Source organism: Balaenoptera acutorostrata, chromosome 10 (genome assembly GCF_949987535.1).
Source record: "Balaenoptera acutorostrata chromosome 10, mBalAcu1.1, whole genome shotgun sequence".
In the NCBI taxonomy this organism is placed as follows: Eukaryota; Metazoa; Chordata; class Mammalia; order Artiodactyla; family Balaenopteridae; genus Balaenoptera; species Balaenoptera acutorostrata.
Window position 1 is genome coordinate 5029405 of NC_080073.1, and position 17776 is coordinate 5047180.

General features: G+C 39.0%; 1 protein-coding gene across 2 annotated transcripts in view; it reads left to right on the plus strand.

The window, feature by feature from the left end:
- The first annotated feature begins 480 nt into the window (after positions 1-480).
- RAF1 (Raf-1 proto-oncogene, serine/threonine kinase) overlaps positions 481-17776 on the plus strand; it is a 73465-nt gene continuing 56169 nt past the window's right edge. Inside the window, exon 1 of one of the 2 annotated variants that reach the window (XM_057554309.1) lies at positions 481-859. The gene's annotated coding sequence lies outside the window, so the exon portion shown is untranslated. The remainder of the gene's footprint in view (positions 860-17776) is intronic. The other variant, XM_057554310.1, reaches the window with a different exon arrangement.

Consider the following 17776-nt stretch of genomic DNA (forward strand, 5'->3'; position numbering starts at 1 on the left):
TTGGATATTATCAGTCTTTTAAACTTTTTGCCAGTCTGACGGGGGAAAAGGAACCCTCACTTTACAGATGAGGAAACTGAGACTCAGAAAACTTTAGGGACTTTCCCACATGATGGGCTGCGATTTGCCACTTGATGTGTCCGACTCCAGGGAGGACGGGCCAAAGGTGGACACGGTCCTCTATGCTATGCGTCCTCGGGCACGTCTGGTTATCTCTGGGCCTCGAGATGCCGGCAAGCTGGCCTTCCTCCCCTCTCCAATTCTCAGGCCCCTTTGGGACAGCCAAACCCTGGCCCTTCCCGACTGCCAATCCGGGGCCAGAGAGGACCCGCCCTACTGCCTTCACGGCTCCGAAATGGCGACCAGCGAGATGGCGAGGCCACGCCCCCGGGAGGCGGGGCCTGAGTTCAGGCCAGAGCGATGGATACCCGAGCCAAGTTTGAAGTCTGCCGGCAGGCGGGCTCGCGCAGAAGCCGAGAGCTGGTGGCGTCGCAGGTCGGGAGGAGGAGCACCGAGTGGAGGGCTCGCTTGCCGGGGCCGCCCGAAAGCGTCTTCAGTGCGGGCGCTGGGGCCGCCATCTTAGATGGCGGGAGTAAGACGAGAAAGAGCGTGAGAAGCGAAGGCTTCCCTGCCGCTTTTCTTGGGCCCCGAAGAGGGCCAGCTGGCCGGGCTTTGGGGTGTGTGCCCTGAGGCGCGGAGTGCGAGAGCGACGATGCGAGGGCTGCCCGGGGCCCCGTCCCCTGGGCTGGGGACGCGCCGAATGTGACCGCCTCCCGCTCCCTCACCCGCCGCGGGGAGGAGGAGCGGACCAGACGCCACAGCCGGACGACTGGACACAGAGGCGGCCGGGCTCCCTCAGGTAGGCTGCAGGGCCGGGCCCGGGATGCCGGGGGAGCCGGGCGGCGGCGGGGCTGAGGGGGCCGGGCTCCCCGGAGGCCCGGCCAAGGCGGCGCTGACGGAGCGGCCCCGCGGCTGCCGGGCGGAGGGCCCGGGCCAGGCCGCTGTCACCCCGGGTGGCGCTGGGCGGGCGGGGGCACTGGGGCCCGGCGTCATGGCCGGCGAGCCGAGTTCCCGCATCCCCACTCAGGTTTCCTTGTGTTTTGGGGAAACGTGCCGGCACCACCCCTGTACCCGGTGCACATTCCGTATATTTTGGCCACGGGAAAAACCGCCCAGAGCTGTCTCGGATCTGTGTTGTCACTCAGATGGGCTAATGTCTTTTTGGCCGCGGAGTGGGGGACCCGGGCTTGCATCTTCTCTCAAGTAAGTGACACCCTTTTCCGGAAGATGAGAGCAGTCGGGGACGGGAGGAGGAAATAGGTCGGTGCCCCACCACAAAGGCATAGGGGCCTCCCCTTGGGTCTCAGGACTCTGCGGGTACTTAATGAGACATTTGTGATGCTTATACTGACGATTGGCCCCGGGATGCTTTGGAATGAAGATCCAGGGCTCTTGGGTGTGAAGTGAGAGCCTCCAGGACGCTTCAGTTCTGCAGCTGCAGAGGCTCTGCAGAGCTAGTCGATGCCCAGAGAGAGGAGTTTGGACATCAGGAGAGGCGAGGCGGCTGTGTTCATTCATTGTTCTCTTTCAGGGGCTCTGGGTGTGCCTCCTGGTATTCATTCTCTGGTGGGAAGAATGATAGGGTCTCCTGTGTCTCCTCGAGATGTGACCGGGTTCTAGAGGATCACCCGGTCTAAGTAGGGAATGGATTCAGCGCACGTTCATCATTTCTGCCTGATTCGTCCTCTCCGGGCTGAGTGGAGGGAGTCTGCCCTCTGTTAGCTCCCGAGGCATGAGCACAATGCGCTGTGATTAGGATGGATTTACCAAGTGTCTTGGGAATTTGGAACAACTAGTTTTGCCTGGGGAAGTTGAGGAAGCTTGTAGACTGGAGGGGACTTTTGTGCTGAGGTTTGGGCTGATGAGTAAGTGCTCATCAGGTGAGGAGGAGGGGAGAGCATGCTAAGTTGGGGGAACAGCTGGTACAAAGGCACGGAGACGTGCAGGAGTTTGGGGAGCAGCAAGCAGTCTGGGGTGCAGGAAGGAAGTGGTGGGAGATTTGGGTCTGAAACAAAAGTTGGCTAGCTTGTGGAGGATCTTTGTTGAAGATAGTGAACTAGTTGATTTAATTGGGATTATTTTAAATGAGTGTTGCTAATTCTCTTTTCTTGCTGATAACTGTATTTCCTCCTTCTCTTGATGTTAAAGCTGATAGTAATTGCACAGATTGACTTTGTTAAACCCAGTTAACATTTTGATAAGGGCTTTATGTCAAATTTTTGTACTTGCACTGTGGTGAACGAACTGAACTCATATTCCTAGGGATTCTTGCAAACGTTTCTTCTAAAGTTACACTTGCTAACAAAAATGTTGATTTTATAAATGTAGCACACTCTACTGATACTACATTTTCAGTGGCTGTTGACAATGTAAACCATGCTCCCCAGTCATTTAGAAATTGGCAGATTATATGAAACATCTGAAAAATTGTAGAATGCAAGTGAGTATTTTTAGTTAAGTAAATGTTTTATATAGTAAACTGTTTCTTTGGATTGATTCCGTGGATTCCAATTCTGTTATAAAGTCTTTAGCTCTATGAACATAATTTTCCCCAAAGATCTGTATTGTGATTAATGTTTATGCTAAAGTGATTATTATGGTATTAACAGACTTCATCTAGCAGTTCCTAAATCTTTCTTGGGTTGTGATGATTATATACCACTGAAGAGCCTTTTGGCTTGTTTTCACCCTTATCACTTCAAGGGATAAGCTGCTGAAAATGCAGCAGAGACGTTTGACCCAGTTGAATGCTGGATACTTGGGAAAATTAACCTGTTACTCTTTCTGTTGTAAAAGCTTATCTTTTAGGTATGTGGTGTTTGTGATGGTAAGTTGTAGTGGAACTGCTTAGTCTTGTTAAACTCTTGTCAGATAGTTTAAAAGATGTATTTCACTCAAGCCTTCTACTTTGAGGGCATACACGTTAGAACATATTTTATGGGATTTCGTTTAGCAGAAGAAAACAGTGAGAAGCAGGTTAAGCTGGTCACTTATGATGAAAAGTATCTAAAAGATGAAATGCAGAATGGTTAAACATTAAGTATTGTATTATAACTGCTTTGAGACTGGTTGCTTTTAGTTTAAAACATGCCGTTTGTGAAATCCAAAGTAGGAGTTTGCTCTGAAGATGAAACAACTTCTTGGAAGTTGAATTTGACTTTTCCAGAAGCACCAGATTATTTATTAAATGGAAAATATAATTAATAACTTGAAATTACTATTTCAAATAGCCTGTTAGTAGTAGGTGCATGATTCTATCACATTTTAATTCCATATAAAACTTTGTTAATAACCTATTGCCTAAAAGTAGAAAAATGTTACATGGGAGAGTGCTTTTGTTTGCATGTTAACATAGTAGGGCATACATAATAATCCTGGTTTTGGGAGAAGCTTGTTAGCCAAACAGCATGCCTTAATGTTGACTTGCAGAAGAGAATTTTAAATATTGCCTTTGAAAGGCAGTGGACTAATGTGACAGCGGGACGGGAGTTAATGAAACCACAAAATCGAGCTTTGATTTATTAAAAGGTCTTCTGTTTTTTAAATTGTGCGTGTCATGGAAGTCAGTTCTCCATAACAAATGTCTGTAGTTGGAAAATTGCTCACCTTGGCTAAATTAATTGGGAAATGAAAGAACACTTGGGTTCATTTAGGATAAGGTTGTTTAGGATTTAGGTTGGGGTGTGTGTGTGAGAATGTGTTTATATTTACGTATGTGTCTGGATGTATAAGAATGCTTATTTGCTAAACTGACCAGGTTGAAAATGTGATACTAGATATTTGTGTTATAATTCAGTTAGTATTTCTGGTATAGGGCTTAACTACCTTGCCTGTAATACTCAGGATAGTAATGTCTGGGTATTTTATTCTTGCCTTAAAGTTGTGAGTAAAAATTCCTTAATTACATATCAAAGTTTTCATCTTTAATTTTACAGTGGTTGAGTCATTCTGTTCCTCCTTTTCTCCGAGAATACTTGTGTAGCTCGCAATGATTTTAGTAGTTAACTTCAGATCTGTTAGCATTTCTTCTAAAACTACTCCTAGAATGTCAGTTTAACCAAGGAAAATGTCAGATGGGTGTTGTTCCTTTGTTACTGGTTTTGGCCCAAGCTATCTCAAGTCTCTTTGGCATATCACTCAAGAAGTGTGTTAATTGCTTCACATTCCAATCAGTGTACATAGTTTTTCTTGAGGAATACTTGACACAGAGTTTTATTTTTAGATCAGATTCTAAGGGATTTTACTGGGTGGGGATTAACAGCCCTAAAACTAGTTTGGAATCAAAACCTTTGTGATTTAGAAATTGTTTACATTTTTGGTTAATGAATGGGAAGCTGCAGGCAATGACAGTGTTTTAGGGAACCAAATATGTCTAATTGCTTCTGAGGACCCTTGTAGACTATACCGATGACATCTTTCTACCTGTTGGGTTTCACTTACTATCATCCAGTAGCAAGAGTAAGTACATCTTTACTGTTGTAGTCAAGATGTTGTCTCCTGTTTATTTTCTTCCAACCTGCTAAGGAAGGCAAAAGTAGTCTGATTTCTTTGAAGCTACTTCTTTCTAGGCATCATATTTGGACAAAGTATTTACCTTTTTCCACCCATAAACATTTCTGATGGAAGAATCAGGCCAGTTAATGTTTAACTATGTTAATAGGTCTTTAAAGTTATGACATTCTTAATCTGGGTTTTATGGAGGCATACTTTTCAATCTCAGATAGCTTTTAACATCTGTCCTTTAGCTAGGTTTGGGGTAGATGAAATACTGAGTTTTCCTTAGAAGAACATGATTCTTGTTCTCTGTGGCAAATCTCATTAGGAAGCTCAGAGCTTCTGGGAGAGGCATTTCCCTGGATCCAGATAGATCATTCAGAAAGGAACTCCCATTTGCATTTAAGAAAGTTTGTTTACAGTAGAAAAAACTAGAAAAAGTTCAAATGTACTACAATAATAAAATGATTAAGTAAACTGTGGTACAGCCGCTTAAGGAGCCCTATGCTTTTCATTAACTATGGCGTATATGAAGCATTTATGACACGGGAAATGCTATATCCGAATGATTACAGTTGTGTTAAAAAACAAAACATAATACAATGGAATATTATTACTCAGTAATAAAAAGAAATGATGTACTGATACATTCTCCAATATGTATAAACCTTGCAAACATTATGTTAAATGAAAGAAGCTAGTCAGAAAAGACCACATATTGTATGATTCCTTTTGTATGAAGTGTCCAGAATAGGCAAATCTGCAGAGAAAGTAGATTAGTGGTTGCCAGTGGCTGGAGGGAGTGGGCAATGGGCAGTGACTGTGACAGGGGTTTCATTTTTGAAGTATTGAAAATGTTCTAAAATTGATTGTGGAGGTGAATGCACAACTCTGTGAGTATAATAAAAGCCATTGAATTGTACACTTTAAATGGGTGAGTTGTATGGTATGTAAATTATATCTCAAGCTTTTTAAAAAAACTCAAAACCTACCCATAGGAAGAAAACACATGTAGATGTTAACAGTGGTTGTTCAACAGTAGAAATACGGATAATGTTCCTCTTTATACTCTTCATATTCTCTGAATATATTGTTTTATAATAGAAAAATACATATAATAAAGTTAAATTCTATTCATGGTGTGGGCCCTTATGTCCCTCCAAACATTCAGTCACTCTCAGATTACATTGACAACTGTATTTTTGAGCTTCTTTCACCTGTTTTCTACTTTCTCCAGATTAGTTCAGGCTTTTATGCTGTATTTGCCTTGACTGTTGTTAGAACCTCTGAATTGAACTCCTTTTTCTTGTTTCTTCCCTTTTCACATTATTGCCAGATTCACTTTTTAAATGTGTAGAATCTTAAAAATTAAGTTTTATTTTTTGTATAGATAGTACAGTCACATGCTACAAAATTCAAAGGATACAGAAAGTTATGCTGTGCAGAGTAATTCTGCTTTCCCCTTTGTTTCCCAGATACCCAGCTTTTTTTCATGGAGGGAAATATGTTATGGGGTTCTTATGTATCCTGTTTTGTGATGATACAAGAATATACAAGTGTAGATGTGCTGGCCTTACTTCCTTTGGCAGATTGTCCAGGAGTCTCCATTGCTTTTCAGACTAAGCATACAGTTCTTGCTTCTATGTCTTGCTAATGTGGATTATTCCTCTTACTATCTTCAGTGGAATTCAGAAGCCATTTTTTTTTAGCACCTAAGTAGGTGCAGCAGGCTAGTGTGGTGGAGGGTGAATTAGGCAAGCTCCTGCCTTCAGCGACCTTATCTAATGAGGAGAGATTCATAGGATTTCCTCACTTTTATCTGTTCCTCTTTTAAGAGTCATTTTGAACACGATCTTCTAAATATCATTTCCCGATCTTTTTCTCTTCTTCTCACTCATTGTTTCCTTCTTTGAACCCCACCTTAAAACCCTTACATTTATTTTTCTTATGATCTTTATCATATAGTCATTTGTGAGCTTATCATCCCATTAGGTTATCAAGTCAAACTAACGCTTTCTAGTCAATGTGCAAGTCCTTCTTTATTGATATTTGTGAAAAAGTTTGAGAGGCTGAGGGATCAGGCCTGTGTGCTTTGGTGAAAGCATTGAATCTAAATTACCACATTTAATATTAGGTTTAAATAAGACCTTTTATTTAAACTTAACACGGTTTGTGTATGTACTTTTTGGTACCATGCACTGTAGACTTTATATGTATTTATTGTGACGTATTGATATTTTATTAAAGTATTTGTTTACCTCTCATCTTTTCTCAGAGGACTGTATCTTGATCATCTTTGAATACCCAGAGTTTAGCACAGTGGCTGGCCCCCCTGATTTCAGTTCAATTTGTTGAATGTAAGGTGCTAAATGATGTTTATTGAATTGAATTTTTTGTGTAGATGTCTTACATCTCTGGCTAAACTTAAGCTCCTTAGAGCTGAGCCATGTCTTGTTTCTAAATCTCTAGTTCTTAAAAGTTTCTCTGGATTATGTAATAAACATTAATTGCATGAGTAGAGATTCACAGGTTAATCACCTGTGGATTTAGTTCCTTCCTACTGCCCACCACACACAAATGCTTACAATTAAAAGGGTATACTACTTACTAAACTCATACTCAGAACTTTGTAACTTAGGACATCTGTTGAAGGAATTAGCTTGGTTAGCTTTCCCTTCTACTTTGCTTTATCAGTAGAGTGCTCTGGGTTCTCACTGCCAGCTCCTTGAGGACGTTTGCCTGCTTTGGCAGCTTGCTGACTCATTGGTTCAAGCCACTCTTGCCATACTGGCTATTTTCTTCTGCATTCATAGGCTTTATACGTGGAGGAAAGTTTTAGCCAGAGAGAATGAGGGGACAAATGATACTCTTCTGCCTTCCTTGATCTTAGTCTGGACTGGAATTAGAGAAGTGTGAATGTGAGAATAGATATGTCCTTCATGACTAGTATTTATCTAGCTGTCTGACAATGCAAAATGGGCCCTTTAGGCTTTTTTTGGGGGTGGCGGCAGTGGTGGTGATAACTTATACAAAATATAAAATATACCATTTTAACCATATTTAAGTGTATTATTCAGTGGCATTAAGTGCATTCATAGTGTTGTGCAACCATGACCACTAATCTTTTTCCAGAACTTTTTCATCATCCCAAACAGAAGAACCCTGTAACAATTATACAATAACTCCCCATTCCTCCCTACCTCCAGCCTCTGGTAAACTCTATTCTACTTTTATCTGTGAATTTGCCTAGTCCAAGTATCTCATATAAGGGGAATCATACAATATTTATAGTTTTGTATCTGGTTTATTTCACTTACTGTGTTTTCAGAGTTCGTACATATTATACTGTGTGTGAGAATTTTATTCCTTTTTATGGTTGAATAATATTCCATTGTGTGTGTGTGTGTGTGTGTGTGTGTATGTGTATGCTCCCATGTGTGCACACATAAAATATTTTATTTATCCATTCAATAGTTGATGGGCTTTTGGGTTCCACCTTTTGGCTTTTGTGAATATTGATGCTATGAACACTGGTTTACAAATATCTATTTGAGTCTCTGCTTTTATTTCTTTTTAGTATATATCCAGGAGTGGGATTGCTGATCATATGGTAGTTCTGTTTAACTTTTTGAGGAACTGCCAAATTATTTTCCACAGCAACTGAACCATTAGATATTCCCACCAGCAATGCATGAGAGTTTCAATTTCTCTGTATCCTTGCTAACATTTGTTATTTTCTGTTTTTTGATAGTAACTGTCCTAATGGATGTGAAGTGGCTCTAGGCTTTTTTCTTACTGCTGATTAGATCGAATGGTCAAACCAGAAGGTTAGGAAGTTGGCTGTATTTGCATCTGATGGACTTTTTCCTTCTTTATGAATGTATTTGTATACAATGTTCTTGAAAGAGATAAGTTAATTACACAATTAGTGACTCATTTTTTGAAAAAAAAAGTTTTTTGTTAAGCTGGTACATATAGTTGTTGTAGTTACCTTCTTTGTACCCTTATTTCCCCCCGCTTTTTTTTTCTTTAATTTTCTTGGCGGCCGCGTGGCATGTGGGATCTTAGCTCCCCAACCAGGGATCAGACCCGAGCTCCTTGCATTGGAAGCGAGGAGTCTTAACCACTGGACCGCCAGGGTAGTCCCTACCCTCATCCCCTTTTAATCTAAAATGTGTTCAGTTAACCTGTAAACGATGATTTCAGTTAATCCTGGGTGGTAAGATATATTAAGTGAAAAAAGTAGGGTACTAAAATATGTACCATAAGATTCCTTTTTTTTTTTAAAAGGAATATTTATTTATTTATTTATTTATTTATTTATTTATGGCTGTGTTGGGTCTTCGTTTCTGTGCGAGGGCTTTCTCTACTTGCGGCAAGTGGGAGCCACTCTTGGGGGCCACTCTTCATCGCGGTGCACGGGCCTCTCACTATCGCGGCCTCTCTTGTTGCGGAGCACAGGCTCCAGACGCGCAGGCTCAGCAATTGTGGCTCACGGGCCCAGTCGCTTCACGGCATGTGGGATCTTCCCAGACCAGGGCTCGAACCTGTGTCCCCTGCATTGGCAGGCAGATTCTCAACCACTGCGCCACCCGGGAAGCCCCAAGATTCCATTTTTATAAAGAAAAACATTTACATGCGTCTATTAAAATGCTACCCCTTCAAGTTCAAATATTACAATGAAATTATTCTTTATTGTCAATCTCTTCCTCCACTCGAACTATAAGTGACCTTTTCACGCTCTGAATTCTTATGGTTTTCTTAAGAAGTTACCCCTCTCCCCCCGCACCCATCACCACAAAAAAAAAGCTGTCACATCTTGTTGTAGGCCTCTTTGTCATCCTGAAAGCTCATAGCACATAGTCAGTCTCTGGGAAATGATGATTTTTTTCTTTTACTTTAAAAACTCTTGGAAGGCAAGGGCTGTCTTTCTGAACTTTATATTCTTCGAAGCAGCTAGCAGTTGAAATAGATTCTTAGAAATCGTTAAATGATAGTGTTTCTTATACTTTCCCACTCAGTTCTCTGCCAGGTTGCAGTATACAGAGAGGCATTCTGGTTCTTTGGATTGTATATATCAGTACTTTTATGTGGTAGATAGTGATTCAATATCCATGGAAAAGAATTAGGATAAATATTGTAATTATAGCTTTTCTCCATTAATATTTTATTCTGAATTTAAGCATCTAATTTTGTGTGAGGTACTGTACTGGATGATGGAGTATAACAAGATGTAGGAAATGCGTATAGTTCTTTTCCTTAAGGCATTCAGACTGGTGTATAATTACATAGGTTACATTTTCATATTTTGTTTTTTTGCTCCTATGGCAAAGTAGCTGGGTATAATTTAGGGCTTTAATGAATTAATGGTCTAATTTACAGAGAAAACTTCTGCACATGTCCTTGTTTTAAGAAAATTATTCTTGAAAAGTTGATTTAAAATATTTTCTGGGAAACAAGTGATACTATCAGTTTTACAGGTATACCTTATTGTAGTTGTAACTAGTTCTTAAAACAAGCAAGGTGATTGATTACCTTTGGGGGTATCATTGAAGACTAGGGAATCTTTCTGTGTATGAAAGCCATTGACTCCAGAAAGAATTGTAGGAGAAATGGCCGAATCAGATGGTTACTTCTTGAAATAGCTTTGGCAAGGTTGTAAACCTGGAGGAGTACCTCCTATCTTGAGGATAAATCTCAGTGTCTGCCCAATTGAGAGATGCCAGTGTGCAGAATAGTGGATTCACTTATTTTATATTTCATGTCTTTATTTTTGAGGAAAGTAATGCTGTTTTTTAAGTCACTTGTTGATTATGCAGGACTTGCCACTAAAATTGATGCCTTTTATGTGGAACAGAAATTATTGGTACAAGGTTAAGTCAGTGTTTCCAGGCATTAACTTACTAGCAGGGTGAGATGTCTGCATGGTTTTTATTTCCTCTCCTTCCCCTTCCACTGACTAGGCGTTTTTTACTTCATTATTACCCAGCCATCAGAATGATCATTCCTAAACCATATTTTATTTGTGCATTGTATTGATATATTTTCATGCTTGTGTTAATGGTTTTACTTTGTAAATGGCTCTGTTCATTTAAAAATGAGCAGTTGCTGCCTAAATGAAGAAGCAATGACTGATTTGGAGATGAAAAGTAAAACTTGGGTTAAAAAAGAGTTCAGACAAAGTGACTTAAAATGAAAATAATGAAAAACTAAGAGTTAAAAATAAAATTGGCTCCAGATGTCTTTCATTGTGGAACTGATTGCTTTAACATAATTGTTTGAACTAGCTGATTAACTTGTTTTAAAATTAATTATCCTTTTAAAAAGACTCTTTTCTAAACTTGGGCAGCCCTGCTTGCTAACTATTACAAGGGTAGAGTATCACATTTTTTCATGTTCGTGTATGCTGGCCAGTCATCTGATGAAGTTACCAGTTTGTGGTCAGAAATTGAGAAAGAGGGGTGAGGAAACTCAAAATATTGACACACACACCACCTTGCGGTGCATCAGAGTGCCCTTTTGAACTGGTTGGGAAACTGTAGCTAAGCCATTTCCAAACTGGACATATTATTGTTTCCTAGCTTGGACAAGATGACATTTTATTTAAGTGTTTGAGTGTTTCTGTTCAGCAGAAACTTTTTATGTGCGAGGGTGGGTTTTTTCCAGTGTTGTGTGACCAACTGAATTAAAACGAAACAAAACAAAACACTTAATCCTTAAAGGAAGCTTGGAGTAATCTTGAAAAATTGATCACCCAGTCTCTCAGATGGACCAAGGCTGGATTGAACAAAGGGATGAGCTTAAAGGAGAAATGAAGAGTGAAGTCGCATTATAAATACGTTAAAATACGAGTAGGAAATTCCCTGGCAGTCCAGTGGTTCGGACTCTTGCTCTCTCACTGCCCAGTGTTCAGTCCCTGGTCAGGGAGCTAAGATCCCACAAGCCACCTGGTGCGGCAAAAACAAACAAACAAAACAACCAAACAAAAAACGAGTATTCAACTATGTTTTTGCCCTGCCAAGAAAAGTGTTTTAATAATGCAGGCAATTTTAGCCACCATTCCTCATACTGAGTATATGTTCTTGTGAGATTTTGATTGCAGTTGAAGAAAGTGAATCTATTCTTTTGTCATTCTCAATTCTCCCAAGCCTTATAGTTTGACCATCTCACAATTGAGTGTGATTGTTTTGTCTAAAGATACATTTTTAAAAAAAGGTCCCTAAAGATAATAGTTTACCTTTGTTGATTTAACTACTATATGCCAGGTTCTTCTGAGAGTTTACCTTAATTCATTTAATCTTCCCATCAGCCTGAAGATGTAGGTACATTGTGATCCTTATTTTAAAGAGGAAGAAACACAGAGATAGATGGCGTAAATACCCTAAGTATAGACCATCTACTTAAGGAGAGATTAAAGAGAGAGAGATATTCTGGGTTAGTTTTGACTTCATCCTACATCCTATGAGCACCTTAGAATTTAAATTCTAGATGTGATGCAAACTTACTGTTATTGCTAGGTTTCTGGGAATGCCGTCTGCCTTATAATTTTCTTTATGACTTAGAGTAGTTCCATTTCCTTCTTATAGGCCTTATATGATTAACCCCACTTCATCCCTGTATTACTTCTTCATCTAAATTATAAATTTATTGAGGGCCAGGATCAAGTCTTAATCAAATTTGCCTCTTCCAAGTACTTACTTTTCATAAATCCTTCAGAGGTATCCCTTCTGAAGAGTTCTTTCCTAAACTTTTTTTGACTTGAGTAGAAATAATTACTTCCATTACTTTTTTTCTGTAAGATGATAATCCCTTTGTTATGACTTTGTATGTGAAAACTTTTCTTCAAATCTTACATATTTAATTTAGGGATTTAGTTTAAAATAGCACTTTAAGAAGTATTCTTCTTGGGGCTTTCCTGGTGGTGCAGTGGTTAAGAATCTGCCTGCCAGTGCAGGGGACACCGGTTCAAGCCCTGGTCCGGGAATATCCCACATGCCATGGAGCAACTAAGCCAGTGTGCGACAACTACTGAGTCCGTGTGCCACAGCTACTGAAGCCTGCGCACCTGGAGCTGGTGCTCTGCAACAAGAGAAGCCACCGCAATAAGAAGCCCATGCATCGCAATGAAGAGTAGCCCCTGCTCAACGCAACTAAAGAAAGCCCGCATGCAGCAATGAAGACCTAATGCAGCCAAAAATAAATTAAAAAAAAAAAGTATTCTTCTTTCCAAAATGTGTTTCTCTCCACCACTAATCAATATTTCATAAAGTTCTAGGAACTTTTAATCACTTGTATAAAACAATTGTGGGCTCACACTGAAGCCTTTAATCTAAAGTTTGGAGTGATTGGGGATACCCGTCTAATGTTTTATCTTAAACATTTACCATTTAATGGGGAGACTTCCCTCTCTGGACAGTCTTCTGTGCAGATTTTGCCAGTTCTTAGGGGAATGTTTAAGATGCTTAGAATTTTATATGATAGGTAATACTCTGAAGAGTGAGCTTAGTGGAAAGATTTATGAAATGATTTATTGGCTTTTGTAATTTTAAAGGTTCATTAGACAATTAAGTAATCAAAACTGAGTAGATACAAGTCTTTGGAATAGTGTTAGTGTTCTGATCAGAATGGCTGTTGGAGTTATTAAAAATTAATGAACTAAGTTTATTTCATTGCTACCATTTCTCCTACTCTATACTCTTAGCCTGTTTTCAAATTTTCTGATTTACCAGGAAGATACAGAGTTAGAATATTTTAATTAACTGATAAAAATATAAATTGACATATACTTCAAATAAAGTTGTATACCATATATAGTTAATAGAGCTACTTCTAACTATTTCACTTAAAGAACAGTGAAATAGGGTATTTTACTTGTCTTTTAAGCATTGTCACTGTAAGTTGTACATAGCATTTGGTTTATTTCACTTTGATAGTAAATCTTGTCTAATTTCTCCTATCATGGGGAAAAAAATAAGCTTTTTGAGGAAATGATAAATCCAAGCAGAGAGAGAGGTATTTTCCAAAAAGTTACATTGGTTAATTGTAGGTAATTTAGGAGCATGCCGATATTACTCACAGGTTCCAAGTTATAGTCTAATGGGTAAAGCATCTGGAATTATTACTCCATGCAGTCTCTGCAGAGGATCTCTGGGAATATGGAGACAATTTGCAAAGATCAAATGAACAAGATAGCATATGGCCAGTGTTATTCCCCCAAGTAATGTGAGAGCTAAACAGTTGATCTGTATTTTGGAACCTGGGACTTAATTTTGGAACACAGTACCAGTAGCGGTTAAGAGCTTTAGGCTTTGAACTCAGAAAAACCCAGGCTGGAGGTTTAAGGGCTATCTAGAAGAGTTCCTGATTGTTGTATATCATGATAATAGGGAACATTTACTGTCTTAGGCCAACACTGTGTGTTTCACGTGTTATTTAATTCTCACATCTTACAAAACATGCTGAGTAGAGGAGAATGAAATACAAGTATATCTTAAGTTTAGGTGTCATAAGTCAAAGGCTGTTTAAAACTATAGGCACCGTAGTGGATTCAGGTCAGTTATGGCCAGTCGTAGTCTTTTAAAGCTCTTGCTACCAGTTCCTCCTCCTCCTTTCTCTGCTTTCAAACCAAGGAGAAACTCACAGCAGCTAGATAATATTACAACAGAATTTTAACTCTAGGGCAGTGCCCAGGTTATTTTGATGTATAGGAATTCTTTTGTATTGACTAATCTTCAGAAATAGTGAGTCATGGTTTGTAGTTCAGCAGTCTTCTAATTACATGGAGATTTTATTTTATCTAAGCTGTATTTATTACCAACTCTGGGGAGAAAAATTTTGGATTGAAGATAAAGAAGAATGACTTAAAGGCAATTTACAAGACTGGTGCTCTAACCCCTGAGTTACAGAGCTGTAAAAAGCAATTTAGACTTCATTATGTTTGTTTTAAATCCTTATCTATTTGCTGCAGATTATAAGAGTTAGCTTTCTGAATAAAAGATTATATATTTCATACATTCTCTCTTCTGTATCATTTAGTGGATAAGAAGAAAGGTCATGTGAGAAAAAGCATTAGTAATACAACTGCTCTAAGGTAATTTGAACTAAATCATGTATTATTTAGAAATGATGTAAAAATCTCTTAAATATGAAGTAAATTTAAATTGCTTATGATATATAAAACTTATTTTCCTTTCTTCCACATACAGGTCCGATGCATTACTTATAAACAAACAGTAATTATTTCAAAGTAGTATAATAGTAACAATGTTAAATAATTATTTTTTGTGTTTTAAATCAGTGTGTTAAAATAGAGATGTAATTTAAGAGTCTGAGGACCTGAATTGTTTTGCTTCCCTTATTGTCACTAAATCTTTTGAACTTCACATTTTCTTTATCTACAAAGAGGAATAATACCTGCTTTTAGCCTGTTTAATTCTAACAGCACTATGAGATAGTGGAGAGGAATAAACTGTAAAGTTCTGTAAAATTTTAAGCTGTCCTGTTTGAAGTAAACTTTCTGCAATCAATCTCAACCACAGAATGCATTGCTACATTCTCAGGAACTAGATTTTAGGTAGATTAAGAATTTCTTTAAAATCTCATTTAACGCCAAAGTGCTAGTTGCCATAGGTGTTTTTTGCTCTACCACTTTAATATTTTTAAGTGAAATAAAAGATAGCAATATTTGAATAAAAACTCAAAAGTGAGGGTTTTTTTAAACTGATTTTAAATACTGATTTGCTGAGGCATTTTGAAGAAAATTCAAAATGTCTCTGAAAATATTTACATTGTTTTGTGTGTGTGTGTGTGTGTGTGTGTGTGTGTGTGTGTGTGTGTGTTTCCCTAGTCAGGAAGGGATAGTAAAATTTATTTGGCTGTTTGGCTTGGCTGAGGTAGGGAGAGGGTGAAACAAAGTCAACCTTAGCCCCAAGTTTGCCCAACTGCTTCTTGACTCTTTTAGGCAGAAGTTTTAGGACTTTTTGATTCTTGCACACTGAACTCCTGAAGAGCTTCCTGAATTAATCAGGGTTGTTATAATTGGTTTTTCTTACCATGGTCCAAAGGCGTCTAACCCTTCCACCCTTTAACCCTTCGGGAGAGTGAGTAACTGTGACAAGACAATGGATGAGGAATGTTGAGTGAGTGCTCTGCTGAGGTATCTCCAGAAGTTGATAGAATAACATTTCCAGTCAAACATTTATGCCTCAGATTAGGCTTTAAGATGGTAGATGGACCTTAAGCATAGGACTCAAATCGCTTAAAAAAATTATACCCTAAATACTGGTATTTTCATAATTGTGATCTTATCAGATTTGACTTGTCCTGGGGCTCTTTAATAGTACTTTGTACGTGTGCTGCTCCCTAACAATCTTGCACCTGAAACAGTCTTGCTTTCAAAATGTTTTTTATAGCATCTGGTAAACTAAAAAAGCAAAAAACAAGACTCTCCCAGCGTAATGAATCTCTTAATAATTACTATTTTATTAATCTGGTGCTATTTATTCATTTTTAGAAATGCCTCTGAATGCAGCAATTCATTGAAATTATTGCTAGAGCTGGGCCACAGGGTGAGAAGGCTGAAATGAATGTGTTGCATTTAAAATGCCTTTATCGCAACCTGGTATTCTGGATTTTGAGTTTAGAATAAACTATTCAAGTGTCCTTTGTAATATCACTTCTCAACAGCTTGTTAGGAATTGTACTAGGAAATAACTTGATTTCTCTAAAATTTTTAAACAATTCAGTTTTCACAAACAGTGTGGCCCTTATATTTACTACCCTCTTACTTTGTTTGCATATCTAAGAGTGTTCCTTCCTGCTATAACCAGTTTCTCAGTCACATGGTGTTTTGTGTAGATTGGGGCATGAGGATTGTGGAAAGAGTGCTCAGCACTCTGCAGACTTTGGAAATACAGTAGAGCTTTTTGCCTTAGCTGAGAGAATGTTTGTGACTTCTCTGTTAGTGCCTGCGAGTTGAGTGGTAGGTACTGTGCTCTTACTGCCCATTTGATTTGTTGCCTGATGACAATAGTGCAGTATTATGGGGAGGATTTGTACCTTGCTTTACCAGTGTTTAGACTTTTAAAAAGATAAACTTCTTTCTTGAAAGTGTAAGATGAAAATTCTGTTCTCTTTCTTCAGAGCTTTCTACTTGGCTGTCCTGGTGCATATTGTTCATGGAAACCCCCAGGAATGTGTTCTTGATTTTAAGAAGTGTGAATTTGCTGTAAAAGCTGAGTTTTTTTTAACATTCCTATATTTGAATTATTTAAAAAAGAGTTTGAGAACTTTATCATTTTAATCATCTAATTAGCTGTGGCATGTAAAACTTGTTGACATTCAACAGCCGCTTGTTTTTTATTCATTGAGAAATCGGCTTCATCATTTACTAAGATGGAGACTTATTTTTAGGGCTACAACATTGTGGCCTATGGTATTTGGCCCATAGCAAATACAGAGAAAGTGGTGACTACTGTCTGATTCTAGAATCATTTGCAAGCCTGATGTGAAAATGTAGCAGTTTTCCCAGATTTTACCTTTTGCATGTTCTGAAATTGCTGAAAACTAACAAAATTTTAAGTTTGTTTTTCTCTTTAATTTTGCTGATCAGTTTCATGGTTGACAACTTATGTATATGAAGAATATTTTATTTTTATTTTATTATTATTTTAAAAATTAATTAATTAATTTTTTTTGGCTGTGTTGGGTCTTCGTTTCTGTGCAAGTGTTGGGTCTTCGTTTCTGTGCAAGGGCTTTCTCTAGTTGCGGCGAGTGGGGGCCACTCTTCATCGCGGTGCGCGGGCCTTTCACTGTCGCGGCCTCTAGTTGCGGGGCACAGGCTCCAGACGCGCAGGCTCAGTAGTTGTGGCTCATGGGCCTAGTTGCTCCGCGGCATGTGGGATCTTCCCAGACCAGGGCTCGAACCCGTATCCCCTGCATTGGCAGGCAGATTCTCAACCACTGCGCCACCAGGGAGGCCCTATGAAGAATATTTTAGATTACCATCCAAGAATCTAAACTATAATTTGGTTATGCTTAAGAACGCATTCTTGTTTTGAGACATGTGCCCCAAATATTTGTTAATTATTCTATTTCCTTTAAGCTGAGCAACCCCCTCCTTCCACCTGAAATCCTCTTTCTACACATTCTTTTGCATTCTACATGATCTTAGGCATGTTTAAAAACACACTTCTACATTTCTTTAGCAGGGGCAATGTGGTTT